General features: G+C 43.9%; 1 protein-coding gene across 4 annotated transcripts in view; it reads left to right on the forward strand.

Moving 5' to 3' along the window:
• The first annotated feature begins 21123 nt into the window (after positions 1 to 21123).
• Positions 21124 to 21876, forward strand: part of MFF (mitochondrial fission factor) — a 192009-nt gene continuing 191256 nt past the window's right edge. The window contains exon 1 of one of the 4 annotated variants that reach the window (XM_085634381.1): positions 21124 to 21283. The gene's annotated coding sequence lies outside the window, so the exon portion shown is untranslated. The remainder of the gene's footprint in view (positions 21284 to 21876) is intronic. The other 3 variants (XM_085634384.1, XM_085634385.1, XM_085634382.1) reach the window with 3 other exon arrangements.

Consider the following 21876-nt stretch of genomic DNA (forward strand, 5'->3'; position numbering starts at 1 on the left):
TTCAAGGGCCGCAATCTCCTCCTCCACTTGCCGCACTTCGCAATCCCTCCGATTCTTGGCAGTCACCACCAGGGAGAGGGCCTCCCCCCGAAGCACGGTCTTAAAAGCTTCCCACAGCGAGATCGCCGAGTCCACGGTTCCCAGATTGTCCTTAAAGTAATTATCTACCTTCTTTACCAGGGCGCTGCGCATCTTGGGGTCTCGGAAATACCATGGGTTAATGGGGGCCACCCTCCCTCCTCCCTCCCGACCGAGATCCAGCCGGATCCACACTGGCGAGTGATCAGAGATACCACGTGCCATGTGCCTCGCCTCGGATATCAACGAGGCATGTGCGGCCAGAGTGAGCAGGTAGTCAATCCTGGAGAGGCTACCATGCGCCCCGGAGTGAAACGTGTATTGACTCTGTGTGGGGTGCCGGAGCCTCCAGCAGTCTATCAGGCCAAACGTGTCCAGGAGGTCTGGAAGCCATTTCTGAGCCCCCCCCGTGTCCCTGGGCGGGTATCTATCCAGCAGTCCGGAACCCACAGCGTTGAAATCCCCTCCCACTACCAGCATGCCCCCCGGGAGAGTCAGCAAAGCCCTGCCCAATTCAGCAAATGTGGCGGCCTGCAGGGCCGGCGGGACATAAACCGAAACCAAAACCAAAGTCCTTCCTTCCCACCGCCCCGCCACCGCCACAAACCTCCCCCTATCGTCAACAATGGTGGAGTCCACCTCAAAAGGCAGCGATGCTCTAACGAGGATGCCCACACCCCTGGACCCAGAAGAGAATCCCGAGTGTGCAATGAATTTATACCCCTTCCTATTCAGGGCATAGCACGTATTGCCTATGAGATGCGTCTCCTGCAGCAGTACAACGTCTGGCATTGAGCGTTTCAGAAATTGCAAAACAATCCCCCTCTTAATGCGATCCCCCAAACCATTAACATTCCAGCTTATAACACTTAGGCCTCTACCCCCCATCCTCAAACGGAAAGAGGCCCACCCCACACCCGAGGCGCCACCATGGAACAACCCTGAGGATAATCATCATGCCTTGCAAAAATAACCCCCCCAACAACAAACTCAAACTCCCCATAACTCCCCCCACCCTGCACCCCTGCTGCAGCTTAAAAAGCCCCCCCAACTTGCAGTGTGCCTGTCGCCCTACAAAAACAAAAATCTACAAAAAGTACCCCAAGGGAGGAAAAGAGCACCCCTCGTCCTCCCGCAACCCTCCACAGTTACTGCACTCTGTTCAAATCTTCAAATATGGTCAAATCAAGTCAGGCCGGCTTTGAGATATCAGCCCTGTCCATCTCGGCCACTGTCTCCATGCTCAGCTGTGTCGTCCCCGGTCCGTCGCCGGGGCAAAGCGTCCAGCCATTCGTCAGCCATAACAGGAGAGTCAAAAAAGAATGTCCGATCTTCATGCACCACCCGTAGTCTGGCGGGGAAAAGCATGGCATATTTTAGGTCCCGGTCCCGAAGTCTTCGCTTCACCCCCAGAAAGCTCTGTCTCTGTCTCTGCACCTGCTGGGTGAAGTCCGGATAAAAATTCACCGACGCATTCTGGAAGGGGACTGGGCCCGTCACCCTCGAAGCTTGCAGGATAGCGTCCCGATCTCGAAAATGAAAGAGCCGGGCGACAATCGGCCGCGGCGGGGCACCCGCCTTGGGCCGTCCGCCCGGCACCCTATGGGCCCTTTCCACCGCAAAAAACTTTCCAAGGCCCTTAGGCTTCAGATGATTGAGGACCAAATCTTCCACAAGCAGGTCCGCCGAAGCCTCATCCGAGGACTCCGGGACCCCGATGACGCGCACGTTGTTGCGCCTGGACCGGCTCTCGAAGTCCTCCAGCCGGCGGGCGGCGAGGTCACTCTCGGCCCTCAGCTTCCGGACCTCGTTCTGCAGATCCGCAACCTCATCAGTGAGGCCCGTGGTCTTGTGGTCCAGGTCCTTAACGCGTTCGTTTGTCTTGCCCAGGTCCGAGCGGATCAAGTTGACATCCACCAGGATGGCATCCACCTTATGCGCCAGGGCCTCGAATTGCCTCCCCATCGAGGTCTGCATCCCATCAAGCGCGCCCATGACATCCTGCAGGGAGAGCTCCGGTGTCCCAGGCGAGTCCTCCTTCTGGGCATCCGGCGCCTGGCTCGATCCACTCGGCGATGTCTTCAGGAGGGCGTAGCGGTCCATACTGTTGACTTGGGAATACGTTCCCCGCCTGGTGGACTTAGTCTTCGGCCGATCTCCTTCTGCCTTGCCCGACATAATGGACTCCAGGCAGTCCAATGCAGTGAAGACCGTCCCCTCCCAGAGAGAGGTATAAAGAGTGAGCAGGTCCGCCCTGTTCTGCCAAAGTAGCCCACCGAGCGTCCCCGGGGTTATAAAGCCACCCAGAGCACTACAGTGTCCGGGCAGACAAAGGGAAAAAAACCGAAAGTGAAAGAGCGAGGGCCTCCGTCCGACAGTTCACACCTCACCAGGCCGTTGTTGATCAACTAGGAGTCGGGCATCCTGCCAACTCTAGCCCCTGGCATCTCCGGGAGTTAGGCCGCAATCTTTCGCCAGTCTTAAGTCCGGTTCCCGATGGGCGATCCGACCGCGGGTAGCATCAATCGCCTCCCTGACAACTCAGCAACACGATGCCATGCATACCATCAGGATTTGAGACAGGATAGTCGACGGAGGGCGCGAGGGTCTCGGGAGCTCTAAGCTCACGCGGCCATCTTGGTCAAGCGCTAGGCTCCTCCTCATTAAGACATTTCTTAACCAATTTTGGCATTTTTGTGGAATGACAAGCATACAGCCTGTCTCCATTTTTCCTGGCTGCACCTGAGGAACCCTCTGTACAATTGGATCTCTGGCTTGATATGTTTGAAGCTTATGTGGATGTGTTAGAAGATGGAGAATGCAGGGCAGAAAGACAGTTATCTCTACTCAGACATAGATTTGGTGCCATAGGTTTAAGGGAATTTAAGAATGTACCTCCTTTAGTAATGTGGATGTGTATTGGTATGCTATCAAACAGATGAAAGAGAGGTATGGTAGGAAAATTAATGTTGTCCTGGAATGGTTTAAATTCTGTTCAAGAGCACAGGAGGAGGATGAAACAATTGATCAATTTGTTGCAGTTTTAATAGGATTAGCTGTAACATGTGACTTCATGCATATGTCTTATGACCAAGTTTTAAGAGATCAGATACTGATGAAGATGGAATCTAAGAAAATACAAGATAATTTATGGTTGTGTGGGGAAATGACTTTGAAGGAAGCTGTGGATGTTGCTAGAAGTATTAAAGTGTCCGAAAAATGTATACAAGCAGTGAGAAAGGAAAGTGATGTTGTTGTGTCGATATCTGGGGTTGGTGGGGGGAAGATACTAAAGGTAAAGGGAAGATTTATGAAGCAAAAAAGAATGAAGTGATGCAAACTGGAAGTAAAGGGTTGTTATGTTATAGATATGGATCAAGTAGTCACTTGGTTATTTCTAAAATGTGTCCTTCTGTAAGTAAGATATGCAGTATCTGCAAGAAGAAGGGACATTTTAGCAGAGTATGTAAGAGCATAAGTAAGAAGGTTAATTATATAACTGAAGATATTGATGATGAAGAAGGGAGCATGAAGGTAGAAGTTATAACGTATACAGGATGATCTTGCATTTGATGGAGAGAAAATTGTGAAATTGCCCAGTTGCACCGTAAGTATAGATGTAGTACTAATTGAATTGATGGTTGATTCATGTGCATGGTATACGATTATGAACAGGAAAATGTTTGACAAGTTATCTCCTGATAGACAAATGTATGAGTCCATCAATTGTTTCTTTTGCATTGAATCTATTGGAAGCCTGCATAGTTATTTGGGTCATAGGATTCCAATGCAAGGATTTATACGAGCTAATATAGAATTTGATTCCAGACAGTGTCATGGCAAGGTTTATGTGGCTACCAAGGGTGCTATGATTTTGGGTTGGTCTCACATAATGGAGCTAGGCATGAATCTAGATCCTGGTGCTAATACCCCGGTGCATTTTGTACATGATGTGGCACAAGTAACAGTTGTGATGAAAGAAGAATATGGGAATCTGAAGGATACATTTCCATGTGTAGTCAGTGGAGGTTTCAGCAAACTAAAAGGGTTCAAACATAAAATTGTGTTGTGTGATAACACTTTGCCGATTAGACAGAAACTGAGTAATGTACCCTTGAACTATAGAGAGAAATTAAAAGGGATACTACAGAATTTATGGAAAAAAAAGAATCTGTTGAAATTTCGGATTGACTTTCGCAAGTTGTGATTCACTCAAGACTAATGGTTAGTTAAGACTTTGTGTGTATTTGAGTTGCTTAAATGAAGCTATTGGGTAGATACTTTTTCTCTACCTAATTTGCAAGAATTCATGTCTTCAATTGGTGACGCAACAACTTTTTTCACGATCACCCTCACAAGGGAATATCACCACAGAAGGAATGTTTCAGTACAAAAGAATGCTGCTTGGTCTCGCAAGTGCTTCCGCTGTCTTCCAACAAGAAAAATCTATAATTTTGCAAGGTGTAAAAGGTGCAAATGTATTTCAGGATGACATTTTGATTTTTGGTAATTATCAACACGAACATGATGTGAACATACGACTAGTCTTGTCAGTACATATGGAAAATGGTTTAACTCTAAAGAGAGAAAAATGTATCTTTGGGAAGCAGCAAGGTGAATACTTAGGCCATGTAATATCTAATGAGGTTATTTGTCCTAAAGTAAGTAGTATTGAAGCAATTGTAAATGCACCAGAACCAAAAAACAAGGAACAATGTATGTCCTTTCTAGGGATAACAGAATTTTATTCAGAGTTTGAGGAGGACTATAAATCAATCAATCAGTCATTTGTAAAGTGCAGCACTGTCATCCTGGGGGTATCTGGGTGCTGTTTCTCTATCGAAGAGTCAGGTCTTGGGCCTCTTTCTGAAGTCTGCCAGTAGAGTTGGAGGGGAAAGTTATTCAAGGTATTGGCAGCAATGTAGTAGAAGAAGCGGCCACCACTGCAGCAGCGACAAATGCAGGGTGTGTGTGCGAGGGCAAGAGAAGAGGAGCAAAGGTGTCTGGAGGGCTGGCGGAACTTCAGCCGATGGTTGATGGTGGAAGGTCCTAGGTCGAGGAGGACTTTGTAGGCGCGCAAGAGGATAGTGGGATACACTTTCTCTGATGGAGTGTAATTATTCAGTCATTGAGAAGGAGCTACTGGCAGCCACGTTGGCAGTGCAGCGGTTTGGATTATATAGTATGTGGGGGGAAGTTAAAAATTTGCACTGACAGTAAACCAAACCACTGATAAACATTTTAAAACCTGATGGTGGAAGAAATCTTATTCCGAGGCTAGCAACGTTGGCATCGAAATTGCAATTTTTTTTAATGAAATTGTGTATGTGCCAGGAAAGAATAACAGCATTGCTGACGGACTGTCACCATTTCAGTTGGATGATGGGAATGTATTTGAAGCGGATCAGAATGAATGTGAGATAGGTTTTACATATTAGGATGTTGTTTTGTGTAAATGAGAGGAGTATGGGCAGGAGTTATCTGAAGTGGTGTTGATGTGCAAAATGGACAAGTATGTGGTTCTAAAGATGTTAAAAGAGTATATTTCTGGTGGTTAGTCTAGGAAATGGCAATTACGAGGGGAATGTACTGCATTTTGGAAGGTGAAAGATGAGCTATCCATGTGCAAAAGTATTGTGTAGAGAGGAGACAAGATTGTACCCCCTTGTGATATGCATGAGGGTATTATCAAAATAGGTCATGAGGGACATGGAGGAATGTCAAGCACAAGAAGAAAAATAAAAGAGAATGTTTGGTGGGCAGGGTTAGATGCTATGGTTGCCCGTTGGGTAAGGGCCTGGAAAGCATGCAAGGAAGGTGATAGTGTTGTTAAACCTTTATGTGTACCTTTGCAATGGTGGAGTTACCAGATGGACCATGGCACAAGTTATACTTTATAGGCCTTTCTCAGCTTTATCATCCAGAGAAACATATGCCATAGTATTTATTGATAATAATTAAAAACGGGCAGAAGTGCGCATGGTAAGCAATGTTACTACTGATGTGGTAGTTGAATTCCTTGAGGATGATTTTTCAAGGTAAGGTATTCCTGAAGTACTGGTATCAGATCATGGGGTGCAATTTACATCATAGAAGATGCAATCATTTTTAAAAGTTTCTGGAATTAAAAATGTGAGAGTATCTTTGTACCACCCAGAAGGAAATCAACAGGTAGAACGCTTTAACCGAATTGTAAAAGGAGCTATTCAATTGGCCTTAAAATCTGGTTTGTTGTGGAAGAAGTCTCTTCAGAACATGTTGTTGTCTTACTGAATTACTCCCCATTCTGTGACAAGCAGGATGCCTTTCGAGCTGCTGAGAGGAAGGCATCCTTCTTCCAAGTTGGTTCCGTGGTGGTTAAAAAAAAGGAATGAGATGAAGTCTGGAAGACAAACGGATCATGAAATGAGGAGGAAGATGGAATTGTTCTAGGAACAGACCAAATGTAGACATAATGTTCATAGTAAAATGGCCATCATAAACAGAGGACAGTATGTACGGGTGAAAAAAACAGGTTTTGTAGAGAAGGGTGGATCACATTAGTCGGAACCTTTAAGAGTTCTCAAATTTTTAGGAAGTGCAATGAAATTGTAGGATTAAAGAGTATGGAATTTATGATGTGTAAGTCCTTGTAATATGAAAAATATGATTGAGTGACTAAATGTTGTGAAAATGATATTAGAAGTGATTACATATGGTACTGGTTGGACAGATTCAGAGGCCGTGAGTATGATTGAGGACAGAGTGGGTGGAAATGAGCGTGGTGAGGAAGTAGTGGATGAAGGTAGTCAAGGAAGACAAGAGATACTGGTGCAGCATAGTACGAGAGAGAAGAAACTATCTGGTCATTTCGATGGCTGTGTGCTAGGGTAGTCACTCAGGAAGCTCCTTCAGGGTCAGTTGATTTTGTGGGATAAATTATTTATATAGGTGTAATTTTTATATTCATATTGCTTCCTTATAAAAGCACATTTTGTAAATTTGTTTGGTTGTATTATTTGGGGAAGGTATGTGGGACACATACATGGTATGAGAAGAATGTTGGTGGGATGGAATGTAGAATGGGAATGGGAAGTAAGATTCTGAGTGTGGCTGTTGGTGGAGGGCAGTTGATCTGATGGTCGCTGCAGGAGGTTCCTGCACCGCACCTTCCTTACATACATTATTTTAGATAAAGGAAATTGTATACCTACTTACCTGCGTGGACATTGTCTTCCTAACACCTTGCTCCTCAGATTCATCAGTTAGTTCTCACCTTTATTTAGCGTCTTTCTGTTAGTTTCTCACCTTTATTTTGCTCCTTGCTTCTGGCCTTTATTTTGCCTCTTTCTCCTTATTTCTCACCTTTATTTTGCCGCTTGCAGCTGGTTTCTGACCTCTATTTTGCCTCCTTCTGCTCTTTCTCACCTTTATTTTGCTTCTTTCTGCTCATTTCCTCACCTTTATTTTGCTGCTCATTTCTGACCTTTATTCTGCTTCTTTCTGCTTTTTCTCACCTTTATTCCACCTCTTTCTGCTAGTTTCCCACCTGTATTTTGCCTCTTTCTTCTCATTTCTGAACTTTATCCTGCCTCTTTGTGATTCCTTCTGACTTTATTCTGCCTCTTTCGGCTCGTTTCTGACCTCTATTTTGCCTTTTGCTGCTCCTTTATGACCTTTATTTTGCCTCTTTCTGCTGCCTTCTGACCTCTAATTTTCCTCTTTCTGCTTGTTTCTCACCTTTATTTTGCCTCTTGTGGCTGATTTCTGACCTCTATTTTGCCTCTTTCTGACCTTTATTTTGCTTTATTCTGCTTGTTTCCTCACCTTTATTTTGCCTCTTGCTGCTCCTTTCTGACCTTTACTCTGCCTCTTTCTGCTCATTGCTGCTGTTATTTTGCCTGTTTTGTCTCATTTCTCATCTTTATTTTCCCTCTTTCTTATCATTTCTGACCTTTATTCAGCCTCTTTCTGCTCCCTTCTGACTTTTATTCTACCTCTTTCTGACCTCTATCTTGCCTTCTGCTGCTCACTTCTGTCCTCTATTTTGCATCTTTCTGCTCATTTCTGACCATTATTCTGCCTGTTGCTGCTGGTTTCTGACTTCTATTTTGCCTATGTCTGCACCTTTCTGACCTTTATTCTGCCTTTTTCTGCTTCCTTCTGACCTTTATTCTGCTTCTCGCTGCTCGTTTCTGACCTCTATTCATACCTCTTTCTGCTCGTTTCTGACCTTTATTCTGCCTCTTTCTGCTAATTTCTCACCTTTATTTTGCCTCTTTCTGCCCGTTGCTGACCTTTATTTTGCCTCTTTCTGCTCCTTTCTCACCTTTATTCTGCCTCTTTCTGCTTGTTTTTTACCTTTATTCTGCTAGTTTGTGACCTTTATTCCGCCTCTTTCTGCTCATTTCTGACTATTATTTCGCCTCTTGCTGCTCCCTTCTGACCTTTATTCTGCCTCTTGCTGCTCGTTTCTGACCTTTATTCTGCTGCTTGTACTCCTAAAAAGTAACATTGTTCTTAGATACAAAAAGTTCACAGAGGCCCAACTGTAGGAAAATAAATTGTCCACGAGCTTCCACTCCAGCCATTCACATCTACCTTAAAGATCTTCATCCTCCGCATGTGGGGCACATGATGATCGCCTTGCACCAGAAAAGACAGCAGACCAGTAACCCAATTTCTAACAGCACTATACTGCAAGTCCAGAAGCAAGTGCAGTGTGCCTTGTGTGTTGCCTTGCCTCTGAAAGGGTAAGACACAGACTGGGGCTCTGAGGACAGCAGCCAACTGATGCAACTCAGGCAAATCACTGGCAGCATAAAAACTGTGCAGAACTACTGCCTACAAACTATATTAATATTATTGTTTTTAAATCATTTTATACGTTAGTACTTTGAAAATGCAGTAATATGTCATAGTTACACATGCTATTTACAACAAAACTAAAATGCTTTTTGAGTGCAAACAAGTCAAAAGAAATGTATAAGATACTAAAAGTTATAAATTAAATGTACATTTCTATTATTTTATATTCTGTATTTCATTCATGAACTGAATTCAATTTAGATCTGCAATGTCCTTACTTTGCTTAATTCTGGTCTCATGGAAAGGTCTCAAACTTACAATGTGAAGAGAAACTATGTCTCATAGGGAGAGTTTCCATTCGCATACGAGAACTGCTTGGAACAATTTTGCTAATTTAGGAACATCTGCCATGAGAAACTGTCCTCTTGAACTCACTCATGTGCTTTTGCAAAAGTACTATTGTTTGGAAGTTATACATACTGGATGGTTCGAGCTGCATATGTGAGGATCACCAACTTTTTGCTATAAAAAGGTGTCTTCTTTATGCTGCATGTCAAGCACCCTATACGAACTGACCAATGGACTGAGTGGTCTGACCAGATAAATGACCCAGGAGGTGTCACCCTGGAACTTGAGGATTATATTATACATTGATGTGATGGAAAACAGAGAGATTATTTGTTTCTCCTTACTTTTGGAACTTGCTTGCGTACTCTACTGGCTTTCCTTTGCCTGACGCATACGCTGTTTGCACTATTCTTGAACTTCTTTCACTATCATGGGAGAGTACCTTTGAGCTGTCATGGTTTATGTCCCTTCCTGGACTTTCCCTGAGATTTGGTAATTAATGGCAAACTCAAATTTTGATTTAACTATCTTGTACTCTTAGGTCCTAATTGCCTGGTATTGATGTAGTTACTCCTTTTAAAATTATGTTAAAATCTAACTTTAACTAAAACCGGTTTCTGTCTGTCCATGATTCATCTCCAATAATTGAGTGTGCATTCCAATTGGGTTATCAATGGTTGGAGGGAATTATAATTGAGAGGCCTCTAGACATCAGATGCTAATGTTATTATTCTGCATACCTCTAACTGAATAATTGGTTTGTATGATTGTGGACTGACTGATTTTCTTCAACAGATTTGACCTAGCAGTGGTAATACTTTACTTGTATATCTTAGTTCTGAGAGTTATATACATGAATCTAATTATGGGTTTGCAGGTCAGTTACCCGATTCCTGGTCCTCATTGGATAACTGGAGTTGGATACTGTTATATCCTGCTTATGTTATCTTATCTATCCCTGGTTACCTATCTCCTAGCTGCTCAGCCAGTGTGAGTGTTGAGAGTGGAATGTCGGTGTGACTGTGATGCTTGGAATGCTTGGGTGACTGTATAGATGAGTGGTGACAGTTGGAAGATGGGCTGTGCAGCAGGTAGGCTGTTCCTGGTGGGGCAGGAGAATAAGGAATGCCAGACTATTGGACATTTGTACATAATTATTATCCTGCAACAAGAAGTTAATAATTAAACCTGCAAAACTCATCTCGGCTACATGTGGTAAGATACAACATATTTTTGATGACGACCTGGACCTGGAATCAAGCGTACTTCTGGTCTTAAAAGAACTGTCTATGATTTGAACAAAGAGAAACTGAAGTAGCCAAGAGAAACAAAAAGTAAAGCATCAAGAATAGGGCTCTAGGAAAGCCAGCCCCACCAGTGTCCCTGTCAGCAGGCGGACCCAGCCTGGGCATGCTTCATTGGACTTTTAAAAATGACATTAATCCATGTGGGTAAGTGGTGCGAATCTCACTACTCCACATCTCAATTTGGGTATTTTCTACATCCAAATGGATCTTCATGTTTGGGTGGTGCTTAGAAGCATACAAGTTATATATCTGGGGCGTTTACAAGCACCATGGGCATATGGACGTGTGAGCAGGAAGGGAGAATGCTGCACACTGTGCTTTTGTTCCATTACTCTTCCCTGCAAGAGCAGTACTCTTCTCTGGTATGTCTATACATGTTCTTTCACTGCTGGTGCTTGATCACGGTGTTCGTACCACGCGAGAGACTTTTGCGTTTGGGACATTATTGTGGAGCCTACTTTTCCACACACTGTATTACTGACTGAGATTTGCCATGTTTCGAGTGCTACAGAGGATTTTTAGAGGTGAGCCATGCTTTGTTTTGACATTGTTTTGTCTCCGGAAGCCCCCTTTACACGTTGCAGTTTAACTGCAGCTGTATGAATTTGAAAAAGAGAGCGCATGTCATTCTCAGCATGTGCAGTCTCAACTGCACTTTGGTCTCCTGCTGTGCCTTTGTGGGATCCTTTCTGATGTCTTTGATTCTTTGTACCATAGGGCTGCTGAGGGACACCATGCTGCACAAATGCGCTGTGAGCCATCCGGCACAGCGTCCAGTATGTGCCGCCATCTTGTGGTTGGATGCTGCTGCTTTTCCGAGTTGTGGGTTCTGTTCTCCTTTGGCCAAGCACGTTTTTGCTTTGGTATGGCAGGCAACATGCACGGCAGAAGAGACGTTGTCTTGGAGTACGTCATCAACGCATTGTAATTTATGACGACACTCAGAGTTTGGTCATGGCAAGCGGCATTCTTAGGAAGGTCTAGTCCGGCGCGGTAGAGCTCAGGACTGAGAGCTTACGTCTTGATCTGCAGCGCATTCTCAGTGCATTGCAGTTACTGTGGTTTGGTTGAAGTTTTTCCGGAAAAAGAAAAGGTACATTTATCCATTTGTGACTGTCGCCGGCCCTCAACATTGTTCCATAATCCAGTTTTGGTTGTGACTGGTATAAGTTTCACGCTTCAAGAGGAGCCAGGGGGGAGATTTTTTTTTTTTTTTAAGTTCGGTTTGTGTGTGACATTGAACACAGGAGTTTTTGGCTGGTTTTGGTCTGTCTACAATTTTTAAAAAAAATAATACAAACACAAGAGACAAAGACAATGTGTTTACTTGTTTTATTGTTCGCATTTGTGTTATAGTAATTTCTGGCATGTGTATTAGTGATGCCAAGGTTCCACATGTTTCATTTGTTTTTTCAACAAGTTTCAGGTGGGGTGCACTGTACCAGAGTGTGCCAGCAGTAGTTCTTCTCAGGTGAGAGTTCCCTCACCGGTGATGGGTTACAGGTTAAAAAATTTACAAGAGGAAATAAAAAGAGTTTCCATTCGTCAGAGATTATTTTGTTTACATTTTCATCTATAGCACATTGTTTTAGTGATGCCACAGTTTGGGTTTCCTTACACATGGTAGGCTCTTGTCTTTTAGTGGGTGGTGGTCACATTACACTCCCTTACGTGAGGGATGGGTATGGAGTTTGGTTCCATTTTTACACTGCACTCTCTTGGCGAGTTGTTTCCCATGTCTATGTGTTGTAGTTACACCATACATATTGTGTTTTGTTGACTGTGTGTGAGTCGCCTTGCGCTACACGTTTGGTCTGTTATGTGTGTAAGTCACCAAGCGCTACATGTCTTGTCGGTTCGTTGTATAAGTCGCCATGCGCTACATGTCTCGTCTTCTTGGTGTGTAAGTCGTCATGCAGTACACCTCTTGTTTGTCTAGTGTGTAAGCCGCTTTGCGCAACAGGTGTTGTTATTGGGTGTGTAGTCGCCTTGCGCTTCATTTTACGTACATATGGTATGTAAGTCACTTTGTGCTACACGTGAACTTAGGTTTTACACCTTCACACAAGGTAGGTCTCATGGGTCGTGTCCCATTCACATTGTTTTCACCCTTTTGACAGTTGTGGGTCATAGGTGTTTGTCAATGGGTGTGGTCCACCTTTGCTACATTTTAAGCAGTTTTGAAAAACTGTTTATTGGGAAGAAGGGGTTATATTGTTTGTCAATGTTTTATTGTTTCTTGTCAATATTTACCTTTTCTTTCAGGTTACGTAGTGTTCATACTCTTGCAAAGTTGTATTTTAGGTTGCTTCCCTGAGTCTTGAATTTTTTTCTCTGCTTTTGTATATGATTGTGTATAGTTACTCCCATGTTCTTTTCATTTTTCATTTCAAAGGAGGGGGATATGTTATATCCTGCTTATGTAATCATATCTATCCCTGGTTACCTATCTCCTAGCTGCTCAGCCAGTTATTTGTACATAATTATTATCCTGCAACAAGAAGTTAATAAAGAAATCTACAAAACTCAACTCGGCTACATGTGGTAATATACAACAGATACGCTAGGTCCGGCCCCTCTTGAAACGTAGCAAGATCCATCGGAGGACCAAGTGAATGAAACTAAGGCAAGTGATAAGATACAGTTAGTGATCAAAAAAGCCCAGCGATGCTACTGAAATACTAAATCCCAAATACATAAAGTGACCAGATGTCCTGGATTTTCCCAGCCAGCCATGGTTTTGAGAAGATTGTCCCTGCATCCTGCACTTTTCTCATTTTGAAATTCATGTCCCTATTTTTTGGACAATGATAAAGTCATCCTGGAAAGCAGAATTGAACATATGCTTTTGATTTCACATACATCTCTAAAGTCTGAAACAATTTGCGTAATTTATTGTTTTCTTTCAGGCAGTGCAGGAAAAGGTCATCTACGTGTTCCCAGCAGAGAGGAGACAGAGAAGTGGCAGTGGAGGGCAAGGGGTCACAGGGTGGAGGTCCTGCCATAGCTAATGTTACATAAATGTAGCCTTGTAAATTAAGAATTTGGATGTAAACAAGTGTTAGAAAGTTACCGCCACACATCATAGGTGCCACGTTTACCAGGTCCATTTATGATGTGTTTTTTCAGTGCACGTTTTTTACTTTGAATTTTGGACTTGAAGTGCTGTTTTGTAATGGAAAAAACACAAGTCCCAGAATTCAAGCAAAAAAACCTGGACTGGAGTAGCTTATCACTGTAATGGCCTGGGGAAACCTGGCAGGGCAGACACATTGTGTGCCTGCCTCTCTCTATATTTACCATGCTCAATGTCAATGTTTAGTCCTATTTCTATGTCTGGCCTCGTCTTTGCTTCTCAAAATCTGGTATTCTCAAGTATACATTTAAACGAGTGCGCATTACAACCATAGAAACGTTACTATTCCCTTCTTCCTCCTTCGAACTCTTATCGGACGACACCCACCACAATTGAACAATTCATTAAAACGTTGCAATATACTCTTTTGTTCTTCTCCCTTACTGTCAGGGACACTGCACAAATCATAACTAGAATAATGAATACTATGACGTGCCTACACGCATGCGCCCTCCAGAAAGCGCATGCGCAAAGGAGGCGGAAGTACTATCACTGCACACCAGAATGTCAGAGTACGGCGTCTCTGCTGGTACAAACTGACCATTGTCATTTAACCTGTGTTTGTTTCTCTGTCGTTCTAATCTTCAAGTGCACTAAGCAACGGCTTCAAATATCGGTGAGTGCATAGAAAGCGCAATTCAGAAGAAAGCGGATAGTGTACATCTGCGCTGTTCGGACTAAGTATTGCTTGTTGCTCCAAAGCATTAATTGACCGCTGTCTTCCCATAACATTTTTCAGAGACCACTTGCCTGTTTGCCTGCCGCCTGTTGGTATTGCTGCTGCCCTGCTGCCCTGGAGGGAACTGGCCGCGCTGCCGTCACCAACACGCTGCTGCCACCAACACGCTAGCGCTGCTAGCGCCACTCGCCTGTTTGCCGCCGACATCTCACGGCAGAGAGCGGGGACTACAGCCCCCAAACACCCCTGCGGCCGCTGACGCTGCAAACGCGCCCGGAGGCGCTTTAAAATCTCGCGCCTTTCTCCGCGTCGCGGGACGCGCGCGGGCGGCGCCGGGCTGAGCCCGGGCTGAGCCCGGGCAGAGGGCGGGCCGTCTGTGGCCGTCCGGGGTCGACGAGGGTCGGGTTGGCCAAGTCTCTGACATCACGTATCAGGTATTTCAAGGTATTGCTATCTGGTTTATGTGCCCATGTTCTAAATCCAAGTCATGGGTAAGAGAAAAACCCCGGAGGGTGGGTCCGAGCCATCAAGATCTCTGGCCACTAAATCCAAGTTGAGGAGGACTAAAACGAAGAAAACCTATCACCATGCGGGGAGTAATTGTGTGATGGACCGCATAGATGTCATTATTGACGAATGCGAGGACCTACTTAATCCTACCTCTCAAACTGCCGTTGGTGGGAGGAGGGAGATTACCAGAGGTGTTGTTACGGTTCCGGACATGTTTCTCCTGAAAAAGGGTGGGGAGGATATATCTAATTTGGAAGTGGGTAAAGTAGTGGCTTCTACTACCCCTACAGCATCATTGTCTGAAGGACAAGCCCATTCCCCCAAGCCTCCTCATGCCTCTATTGATCCATCTGTGATTGTTTGCAGCAATAGGTTTTCTGTATTGAGTGAAATTGACATTGATACTAGTACCCTTGCTTCGCCTCCCATTGAACCCTTGGTCCCCAATCCGGGTGCTTCTGCATCTGGTGGAAGTTGTACCACGAATTTAACAGAGGTTCTTTTGGGGCCTGAGGCTTGCAACCAGGATGTGAAATCTCTAGTGGTGACAGTGGAAAAACTTTGCTCCTTGATTGAAACCATGCAAAACAAGATCGATTTGTTAACGGTTGTTGTTAAAAAACTAGAAGAATCTAATTTGGGCTCAGGCACCCACCATGACTCCATCTCCGCTGAAGGGGTTCGGCCTACAGCCCCTCCTGAAGTGGTAGATGGCTTACATAAGTCATTTAACATATGTAGTAGGACTCTGCCTCATGTCTCTCGCCCCTCGAGAAATCAGTCCCGTTCATTAGTTCAATCTAGGGCTAATGTTCATCAAGCTGTTATTCCAGCTCTTGCTAGTTATCCTACTAGAATCCCCCCTGGTCCCCCTGGTATGTGTCAGAATACTTTGTATGCTGGAGGACTCTCACGTGACGATGTAAGATCAGGCACCACCCCTAGGAGTATCTCCCATCTTCAATCACAAAATTCTGGGTCACAAACACGTGTTCCGCATCCTCGGAAAATCTATATGGTGAATGTCCCGAGCCTATCCTCTGGCTCTGATTATGAAACCAATGAATCCCTGACCAATAAGGTTATCCATTGGATTAGGCACGTAAGGGGCTGTTGTTCTGTAATTAGAGCCGACATAGCAAGAGTAAGTAGGATCCCCCAGGTTGGTAGAGGGAGGGATTCTATTGAGGTTACTTTTACTGACCCTACTATAGCAGACAACCTAATTAACCTCGAGTTTAGAAGCTGTTCCCCGGACAACTCTGCTATTCAAATGAGGTCTACTCCCACTGGCTCCTTTCGTCTAGATGGAGCCTCTAGTTTGCCCATGGGCAAGTCGTGCCTAGAACAAAATGACTGACTGCATAAAGATTGCAGCCTAATAGTCCATCCTATTTGCTCATTGCTGTCTGATAAAATCCCAAATGCTGAGCCAGGCACTTTGGCCTGTGTGGAAACAGAAGGCCTTTCCTTAGATCTGGCAAGGGCAAACCAATTGAGCACTATTCCGGTGACCCAAAAGACGGGCAGTGCATCACAAGCAGAGTTCGGGATGCTCTTGTCCTGGAATATTGCAGGGCTAAAATCTAAATTGGAAGATCCAAATTGGGTAACATTTATTAATCTTTATGATATCTGCTTATTCCAGGAGACCTGGATACTTGAGGCCCAGTTTTTGCTGGGTTTCCTGAATTATAATGTTTTGGCGATCAAGGGTAAAAAGGGTCGCCCTTCTGGTGGTCTCACTATTTGGATCAGGCAGGATCTTGGTCTCATTGTAAAGGAGCTTCCTACCTCACACCCAGATATCCAGTTGCTTAACCTCAAGTTTAAAGATGGAAAGCTTCTGGATATCTATAATGTTTACATTAGAAGCACAGGTGGAAAGAAATCTGATACCATAGGCCGATTGGATGAACTTATGCTTTTATATTCCCAACATTCCTATGTTATTTTAGCTGGTGATTTTAACACAACCTTTGAACCGCTTCTTGGTGTTGATCGGAGTATTTCAGTGGTAGAGGATGACCTATGGGGTGTCCCTAGTCTAGACCTTGAACCTGCCATTCGATGGACTGAAATAGCAATCCAGATTAATGCCCTTTGTTTGAACATGGGGCTTCGTGCAACAAATGGCAGGGCTGCACATGATAAGCTAGGGAATGCTACCTTTAAGTGTGGTTGCCGTACTAGTAGGATTGATTATATCTTATTATCATTAGAGTTGTGGGAGACCCTGAGGGACATGACGGTTATAGACAGATTGGAGAGTGACCACAATCCTCTCTCCCTGTCTATTTCGTATTGGGTGACCACCACTGCCCATAGTGATTCTCCTCCACAGTATCAACAAGATGTAGTTATTACTACCGATTTGCGCCATGTTAAGTGGACTAAGATTGTCCAAAGTCAAGAATGCTTAACACGTATTTTAAATAGTTTAGAGCTTGCTACCCAAGATTTAGGTGTTGTATACGACCAGTGTCTTTTGGATTCACATTCCACACCTGAAATGTCGATCCACGATTCTTTCTTCCTTGAACTTAAAAATATTTTTGTAAGGCCCTCCAGACTACCTAAGCCCAATCATGATCTCTCAACACGATGGTATTCTACTGAGTGCAGAGATGCCCGTGAGAATTTGGGAATTGCTTTGAAATCTGGCGACAGTCTGAAAGTTCGTATCGCCAGATATGACTATAAGCAAGCTATCTTTATAGCAAAGAGAGCGTGGGACTTTCAAAGATGGGAGGAACTTAGGGAAGCTGGTGCCCAGAAGGATATGAGACGTTTCTGGTCCGTTTTTAAATGGGGTACTGGGGGTAATCCTGAAAAACCCCAAAATTGGGTCTCGCAAGACGCTTGGGTCAAGCATTTTGAGGCCTTGTATGCTGCTGAAGAAGATACGTGCCCCTTTTCTAATTATCAAATTATTTTTTATAAGGAAGATGCATTTTCTTTAGGTGATGTTGACATTGCCCTTAAGACACTGGTTCCTGGAAAAGCCCCTGGGATGGATGGAGTCCCTGCGGATATTTTTCTGAATAATTGTAAATCTTGGGGAAATTATATTTTAATTTTAGCCAACTTGATAGCTAAAGGTGCCCCGATTCCCACTTCCTGGAAAGGGGCTGAAATTATCCCGGTGTTCAAGAAAGGAGATAAGTCCCTCCCTGCCAACTATCGTCCAATTAGTTTGATCGATACTACACAAAAGATCCTAGGCAGGTTGATCCTGAATAAAGTGCTGGACTGGGCTTTAGAGAATACAATCCTTTCCCATCTACAGGCTGGTTTTAGAGCTAGAATAAGCACCATTGATCAGGTGCTGCATTTTGCTATGCTCTATTGGAAAGTAGTCCACTTAGGGGGGGGCAGCTTATATGCTGCCTTTATAGATCTTAGGGCAGCATTTGATCTTGTCCCCCGGGCATCCCTATGGACCACCCTAGACAAGATGGGGATGCCTGCTGTCTTAATCTCCCTAATTGCCAGACTTCATGTAGACAATTTTGCACAGATCCGATGGGGTGGTGTCGGCCAAGTGACTAAACAGTTTCCTATCCAGAAGGGGGTCAGACAGGGATGCGTACTTGCACCAACTTTATTCTCCCTGTATATTAACGATGTTGCTGCATTACTGATAGATGCAAATGTAGATGCCCCCTCCTTGGCAGGTAAAAAAATTCCTATTTTAATGTTCGCTGACGATTGTCTTATAATTTCTAAAACGCCGAGTGGCCTCCAGAAGTCTCTAGGTATTTTTGAGGACTTCTGTCTAGCCCGCGGCCTTGAAATCAATGTTTTAAAATCTAAATTTATGTCTTTTAACCAGTCAAAATCTTTTAAAAGTAAAATATATATGAATAACATGCCATTGGACCAGGTCCAAGATTTTACTTATTTAGGTATTTGCATTCAACATGATTTGGGATGGAAAAAGCAAGTAGATTTGGCATCCCTTAAACATTCCCAGCTCTCTGGCGCGTTAAGCAAAGAGCACGCCAAATCCCTGACTAAACCCATTAACCCTGCTCTTCGGGTGTATGATGGCAAAGTGGTTGGTGCTGCGCTCTACGGGGTAGAGTTGTGGGGTTTTGATAATGTATATAAACTATCTACCTCTGAAAATAGATTCTTGAGGAATCTCATTAAACTACCTCAGAGTACTCCCCTTTGTCCCTTGTCCTATGATCTAGGTATAAGGCCAATAGCACTAATTGCCCTGTTTCGCCCAGTTTTATATTGGAGACGCCTATGGGTGACCCCTGAACTCAGGCTTTTTGCTCTTGGCCTGATGGATATCATTAAATTGGATACTTTTCATAAGGTCAAGTGGCTTTGTAGAATGCGTGATTCGTTCCAAGATCTGGGCCTAAAAAACTTGTGGGAGGATCCACTAAATGCTAGCTTCCCGTCTAAACAAGTATTGAAGGCTCTATACTGGGAAAAAGTAGCAACTCGAGTTTTTAGTTCCACAGCCCCGCTTTCATTGTCTGGTATCTTTCTTGATTTTAAGGATACTATTTCTCTGGCACCTTTTTGGGATGACATTACAAATCCTTTGGACAGGAAGCTATACTTTCAATTTAGGGTTGGCAGTCTCCCAGTTAGAGAGTTTACTTCTAGGTGGGCCGTGTCTAACGTGCTTAACTGTCCTGGCTGTACTGCACCTATTGAATCGGTCAATCATTTTCTGTTCCAATGTCCATCCTATGTAATTCCCCGCAAGCTCTGGCTAAAATCAATGTGCCGACTCCTAGGTACCAGAAATGCCAAGGTGGCAGTGCGTATTATGCGTTCTGCTGAAATCCCATTTGTTTACATATCTGTTGCCAAGTTTTTAGGTAGGGCATGGGTGATCAGGAATAAAATGTTGGCGGGATAACCATCCCGATATTTTGTAATGTTAATCCCTCTGCAAATGCCTTTATTTATTGTCTTAAACCATTTTTAATATGCTATTTGTAAATTGTGTATATATATAAATTTTGTATGCTTTTATGACAATCGTCGAATAAAGCTTTCTTGACTTGACTTGACTTGTTACTCCCATGTTCTTTTCATTTTTCATTTCAAAGGAGGGGGATATGTTATATCCTGCTTATGTAATCATATCTATCCCTGGTTACCTATCTCCTAGCTGCTCAGCCAGTTATTTGTACATAATTATTATCCTGCAACAAGAAGTTAATAAAGAAATCTACAAAACTCAACTCGGCTACATGTGGTAATATACAACAGATACGCTAGGTCCGGCCCCTCTTGAAACGTAGCAAGATCCATCGGAGGACCAAGTGAATGAAACTAAGGCAAGTGATAAGATACAGTTAGTGATCAAAAAAGCCCAGCGATGCTACTGAAATACTAAATCCCAAATACATAAAGTGACCAGATGTCCTGGATTTTCCCAGCCAGCCATGGTTTTGAGAAGATTGTCTCTGCATCCTGCACTTTTCTCATTTTGAAATTCATGTCCCTATTTTTTGGACAATGATAAAGTCATCCTGGAAAGCAGAATTGAACATATGCTTTTGATTTCACATACATCTCTAAAGTCTGAAACAATTTGCGTAATTTATTGTTTTCTTTCAGGCAGTGCAGGAAAAGGTCATCTACGTGTTCCCAGCAGAGGGGAGACAGAGAAGTGGCAGTGGAGGGCAAGGGGTCACAGGGTGGAGGTCCTGCCATAGCTAATGTTACATAAATGTAGCCTTGTAAATTAAGAATTTGGATGTAAACAAGTGTTAGAAAGTTACCGCCACACATCATAGGTGCCACGTTTACCAGGTCCATTTATGATGTGTTTTTACAGTGCACGTTTTTTACTTTGAATTTTGGACTTGAAGTGCTGTTTTGTAATGGAAAAAACACAAGTCCCAGAATTCAAGCAAAAAAACCTGGACTGGAGTAGCTTATCACTGCAATGGCCTGGGGAAACCTGGCAGGGCTGACACATTGTGTGCCTGCCTCTCTCTATATTTACCATGCTCAATGTCAATGTTTAGTCCTATTTCTATGTCTGGCCTCGTCTTTGCTTCTCAAAATCTGGTATTCTCAAGTATACATTTAAACGAGTGCGCATTACAACCATAGAAACGTTACTATTCCCTTCTTCCTCCTTCGAACTCTTATCGGACGACACCCACCACAATTGAACAATTCATTAAAACGTTGCAATATACTCTTTTGTTCTTCTCCCTTACTGTCAGGGACACTGCACAAATCATAACTAGAATAATGAATACTATGACGTGCCTACACGCATGCGCCCTCCAGAAAGCGCATGCGCAAAGGAGGCGGAAGTACTATCACTGCACACCAGAATGTCAGAGTACGGCGTCTCTGCTGGTACAAACTGACCATTGTCATTTAACCTGTGTTTGTTTCTCTGTCGTTCTAATCTTCAAGTGCACTAAGCAACGGCTTCAAATATCGGTGAGTGCATAGAAAGCGCAATTCAGAAGAAAGCGGATAGCGTACATCTGCGCTGTTCGGACTAAGTATTGCTTGTTGCTCCAAAGCATTAATTGACCGCTGTCTTCCCATAACACGGGTCAGTCATCTTCAGCATTAGTCATCAATGCCTAAGCGAAAGGAGACCGCCTAGCTCACTCTCTTTAAAAAGGAACCCTCTTTTAGCCACTAAGCAGATGATCATACAGCGAGGAGAACTGACTCTCTAGAGATGCTACCCGGGTAGAAAGTACCCCTCGCTCTCTGTCATCAGGGAGAGGACTGCCACCTTACCATCTAGAGTGGGAGCCGAATCCGAAAGAGAGATAGGATGTCGGGGTCCACAAACCTTAGGGATGATCTTGCAAAACGTATTCCCACCCCTATAGATAGAAGCAATCCACTCCCCAGGCCCTTCCGATAATGTTTTATATAGTGCTTTATATTATCTTTTCCGTTTCTAGGTGCTGTAAGTAACCGCTTGCACAGTGTAATGTTACTCAAGATTAAGGACCACATAGACCGCAGAAGCCCCCATAACCCAAAGGGTATGAATTTGCCTACTTGGCCCCAGA

This window comes from Triturus cristatus, chromosome 11, assembly GCF_964204655.1.
Source record: "Triturus cristatus chromosome 11, aTriCri1.1, whole genome shotgun sequence".
NCBI classification, from domain to species: Eukaryota; Metazoa; Chordata; class Amphibia; order Caudata; family Salamandridae; genus Triturus; species Triturus cristatus.